The following is a 5732-nucleotide window of genomic DNA, read 5'->3' as shown; positions in this document are numbered from 1 at the left end:
CTAATTAAAACGTTGGAAACTTCTGATTTGTTGAAAATGTTGATTCACCAAGGCTAGTCCCGAGCCTAGGCAGCCTATAACTAGACTGCTTAGCTTACGGACCGTAAAGGGTAAGCCTTACGGACCGTAAGCCTACCGGACAGCCTTACGGACCGTAAGGAATAGGACATACGGTCCGTAAGCGAAGCGAAATTTTGGCTATAAATAGCCGACCTTGGCACTTGAACTGTGGTGTTAAAACGTTACACAAAGCTTCTGTGAACGTCGAATTCTAGCTGTTATACTACAATTAAACACACACGATCACGAGGTGCTGCCGCAATCAGGGTAATAACTCGATCGCTATTACGATTCAACGTCCGATCGATTATAACTATCCAACGATTGTCCGAGTGCTGCTCAAATTGAGTTTGTACTTTGTTATTCATTGTGATTTCGACTTGAATGTTTGAGTGTTGTTCGAATTCGGACTATGCTCTGTCATTCGTTGTGAATCCATTGAATTATTAAGTATTGCACTTGATAATAGTTGTGAGGGTTTAATCTCGTGAATTGACGTAACTGCTGAATTAGTTACTAATCCCGTTTGTGTGTGCATTGTTATTTAAATTAGGTTAAAAAGGCTAATCAGTAAAGCTTATACTCTGCTCATAAATCTGCAATGTGAGTCATTCTCTTTTTATCAATTGTTTTACAAGACTCCAAATTATTTTTAAAGTTATAGTTACAGTGATTAAGTCTATGTAATCACCAAGTTACAGCCGGTATATGGGGTTTTGTATACATTACTTGTTTCCCGTCACACTTGGACAACGAGTTAGCCAAGGGGTGATCTGACCACAGTCACAGACACCATTTGGACAACGAGATAGCCAATGGGTAGTCGAGTGACAAATACTGTGGGAAGTTGGTTTGATATCAGAAACATTGTAATTCCCCTTAATACTGTAGATTATAACAAATGTGTCGTTTTAGTAAACTGAATGATTCACTCAGTATTTCCCTGCTGACAAAACCTTTTTCAAACATGTTTCAGGTAATATGGTATGAGCAAAGAAAAGTGCCGTGGAGCACTCCCAGCTTAGAAAAATGGCTCAATGTAAATAAATAAATGAACATGTTTTGAAAATAAAGATTTCCCTGAGAAATCACATTATTGTAAATTTCGGGAATTTATCCCTAAATTATGAAACGAGCAGTTTAAATTATTAAGAGATCCTGTTTTAAAAAGACTTCCGCTGTCGCCTAAATTAAATACCACGGGATTCCTGTCCCGCGGCTCCTGAAACGGGTTAAACCGGGACGGGGGCCGTGACAGGAAAAGGTGGTATCAGAGCCATTGTTTTAAGCTTACTGATTAAGCTCACTATGTTAAATTAGGAAAGTTTTATTTGTCATTCTGTGAATATATGCTTATTAACTGATTAATTGTTAAAATTACAGTATGGGTAAACAAAAGATTTCTGCTATCTATCGCAAATTAGATAGTACACCTAAAGAACAGGGAACCTCTTCCTCCAAATCTCCCACCAATTTAGAAGAGGGAATTTTTGTTCGTAAGGCCAATTATGAAAACCCACTTACACCAGAGAAAAGGAATTCAATCCTGTCACACCCCGATTTCCACGTGTATCACCGGTGGGCCCGGTGGGGGATTACCGTGACGTAGTTGGCAACAATATCGTTCAACCACACAATTATATAAATGCACAACGGAAGCTTAAAGATAAATATATACTTCAACCTCTGGTTGTAATATCAAAAGTATTACAGAAGTCGAATGTATCCACAGTGGATCAAAATAATAATAAAATATTGTTCATTCAGATACGGCATCGAGTTTGCGAGACTATTCGTGATGCCTAGGAAGCTATTACCAGCCCATTTCGTATAGTACCTGCACTTAATCTTTTGGGGAAAAATACGTCAGTTTACACTGGTAAATACATTCAACTGACACATTTGAAAATGTTTATTAAAATTGATTTGAATGCACAAGGCACAAACTCTTTTATAACTTGGGAAAATTATTAAAATCTTGTGAACGTATTACATGTTCTTTTATGCGTTCAGTAGCCCGGATCGTGCCGGGTTAAAGTTTAATAGACACACCACATTGCGTAAAACCGTAGTATAAAAACCAACGGCTACGTCTTTTAATTAAGTGTCGACAATATATACCGGGTGTACGCCTACACCGGGATGTCTAGGTCGTGGCCATTTTGTAAAATGATGCCAAGGATATCCGGGACAACGGTCAGTAACCCCCCAAAGGATTTTAAGAAACAAAACTGTTTAAATGAGCCGATCATAATATTTAATTAACCACCTAAGCGATGGAAGATATGATGCTCAATCAAGCGGTAAATATTATACCGTATCCCAAGCCCATATAGGGGAAATAAGTTAAAAGTATTTACCTTTGCAAGTATATTCCTTAATTTGATTAAATCACCGATAGCTTTTACTGGGGCTCCTAATCTGGAACGAAGGTTTTAATTAACCTTTTAGAATCCTAACGGGTCTTTATATTAGCCGTAGCCTAGACCGGTTGGTTCCGATATATAGATATGGTTTAATCGCGTGTAAGGCGAAAACCGAGAATGGAATGTGATTCTGCCCCAAACAAGTTCAGAGACTTGTCTTATATGGGTTCAATGTTCACACTCTGTATTTTGGGGTCAAAATAATATAGTTTGACCCGTAGCGGCTAATTTATGAAAACTAGTTTCATAAGCCGAACCGTGCGCACAATAGGCGAAACGGTTAACCATGAGAGTCTTACGTTTATTTCCTAAGTCAATATGCCTTAAAGAGGTTGTGGTATCAGTAGGATACCTACCGTGATGCTCGTAACGAGTTTAAGTTAATATTACGCCCCGTAGGGGTTTTCCGGTCATTTTAAAGATTTTTAAAGAGCCTTTTGAGTTCTACAGGAAATCTGAGTTTCCCGAACAGTTTATAAAGTCTAAAATACTTTATTTATTATTTAAAATCAGTAGCAACTGGAATCGGGTCAAAAGACCTTGTAGAACTCAAGTTTTGGCCGAAAAGGGCATATTCGGTATTTACCGAACCGTAGCCATAACCGCAGGTTATGAGCAAGGTAAAAATTATTAAAAATCTTTAAAATTCCAAAAATATTATTTTATAACAGTGGGTAAAAGTTTTGGTGACGGAAACTTGGTTTAGATAGGGGTTATGCTAATTGCGCCGTTTATTACAAAAGTTTACTTATAAGTGCGCTATTTAGCATAACTTTCATTCTAGACCTCGGATTGACGTGAAACTTTAGGGACATGCTTATAATTTAATAAGCAAGGTTCTGGTCCGTTCACGTGTCCGAAATACTCGTTTTATTTTCAAAAGGTCGTTACGGTCAACTTTTAGGCGATTAACGGAAACGCGTAAAAGACTCGGACAAATCATGAACCGATCACAGAGGTTTATACCATCATGTAACCTGGTCCTAAGAGAGTCCTAAGGCATATCTATACCTCACTAAAACGGGTCAGAACTGAAGTCAAAGCAAAAGTCAAACTTTTGCGACATTCGGCTCCGAACCGGGTCAATATAGCAAATGGTCGATTCAAACGAGCGTAAACAAGTTTATATACTTAATATCATGTTTTATGAGTGTCAAAACAGGTTTCATAGTATATATATTACAGATTATGTATAAAACGGCAAAATTGCTTTCTGTTGACTTTTTAAGTACACGTTTGACTCGACATTTGACATTGTTAGAGTGGTGATCAGAGGGAACCCTTTTAGAGGTTTATTACCCACATAAATACCAACTCATAACTACCTTTGATTCGTCATAAGACAGAACCATCACCGATTTATTTCAAAGTCAAACCGTATTTACGACGGTTTGGTTTCTAGCTATATACTAAGCATAAATCAAACTTCAAAGGATCTAATGAACTTACAGAAGTTGAGACTTGCTTATAGAACACAGAGGAAGGCTTGAGAGCTTTTGGAATGACCAGATGAGTGTGTTTGAGTTGTGATGAACTTATGAACACAAGCATGCTATTTATAGCCAAAGACATGGTCTAAGATCATCACACAATGGTCTACAAGTGCTCATGGATGATGGGCAGGTGTCCCTAAGTGTTATGGGTCGAGTAGGGGGCACCCATGACTCTGAGAAACCCATAAATTCATGTCTTGGCGCTTAAAACAGCCAACAGCCAACAATCTGTCGCTGGGCGTCGCTTACGGACCGTATGGCTTCGGCCTTGCGGTCCGTAAGCCATAGGTGGATCAAATTTAATCATTCACCTCCTTACGGTCCGTAAGGCATACCCTTTACGGTCCGTAAGGGGTTAAAAATAAATCTTTTTCAAATGATGATCAAATCTTTATAATTAATATCGAATCTTCGGTAATTAATAACCTGACCTTTCGGGTTTGAAGGGGTAACTTTGCGATATGGCCCTCGATTAATTACAATTAAGGACCTCGCGTTATTTACCCGTATTGTTAAGCCCCTGGTTAATTTATTTATTATTCAGAAGGCCTTAAATTTTATTATTGACGCTTTTAAGCCTTCTCGTACGAATTTGATCATAACTTTCTCGTTTTAAAATGGAACTTCGCGGAATTTATACAGTATATTCTAGTGAGCGTATAATACTGTTACAAAGCCTTGGGAACGTTAAAGGGTCACTCAGAGGTATAATTAAACATGTTGACACAGTTAACCCCTGTGGTTTGTAATCTCTCACTTTCTTCCGCGTTTCACCTCCGTACGATCTATGATTTACTCGTTTGAAGGTACAAGCATTATTTAGGGTTACTATACAGTATATTTACCCTTGATTGAAATTTATAACCCTCGAATTTATATACTTTCAAGGTTTGTCAAAATTAGTCCTTTATTTAATATCAATGCCACGTGGAAACAAATGACACGTGTTAACACATCATTGGACACAAAAATTCGAGGTGTTACATCCTCACCCCCTTAAAATAAATCTCGACCCGAGATTTACTCAAATAAATAAGGGTATTTTTCTTTCATTGTGGCTTCGACTTCCCACGTGTATTCGGGACCTCTACGAGCATCCCATTTGACTTTTACAATCGGTACGTGCTTTCTGCGAAGCTTTTTCACCTGTCGATCTTCAATCGACAACGGTTTCTCTATGAATTTTAAGCTCTCATCTATATGCACATCTGTGTGTGGGATCACCAATGATTCATCGGCGAAGCACTTCTTGAGATTGCAGATGTGGAACACATTGTGAATTCCATTGAGCTCTTCAGGCAAGTTCAGCTTATAGGCGACTGACCCGACACGTTCAATGACCTCAAAAGGTCCTATGTATCTCGGACTCAGTTTGCCTTTCTTGCCGAAACGCATCACCCCCTTCCAGGGTGATACTTTAAGCAACACTTTTTCACCCACTTCGAAGTGAAAATCCTTACGCTTTGGATCAGCGTAACTTTTCTGCCTATCTCTGGCAGCCTTGAGACGTTCCCGAATCTGGACAATCTTGTCTGTTGTCTGGAAAACAATCTCTGGTCCTGATAATTGGACCTCTCCTACTTCCGCCCAACAAACAGGCGATCTACATTTCCTGCCGTATAATGCCTCGAAAGGCGCAGCCTTTATGCTGGTATGGTAGCTATTGTTGTAGGAGAATTCGATTAGGGGTAGGTTCTTATCCCAGTTACCACCTAAATCGATCGCACATGCACGAAGCATGTCTTCTAGCGTT

This window comes from Helianthus annuus, chromosome 1 (assembly GCF_002127325.2).
Source record: "Helianthus annuus cultivar XRQ/B chromosome 1, HanXRQr2.0-SUNRISE, whole genome shotgun sequence".
Taxonomy (NCBI): domain Eukaryota; kingdom Viridiplantae; phylum Streptophyta; class Magnoliopsida; order Asterales; family Asteraceae; genus Helianthus; species Helianthus annuus.
Note: the sequence above shows the minus strand (reverse complement) of the source record.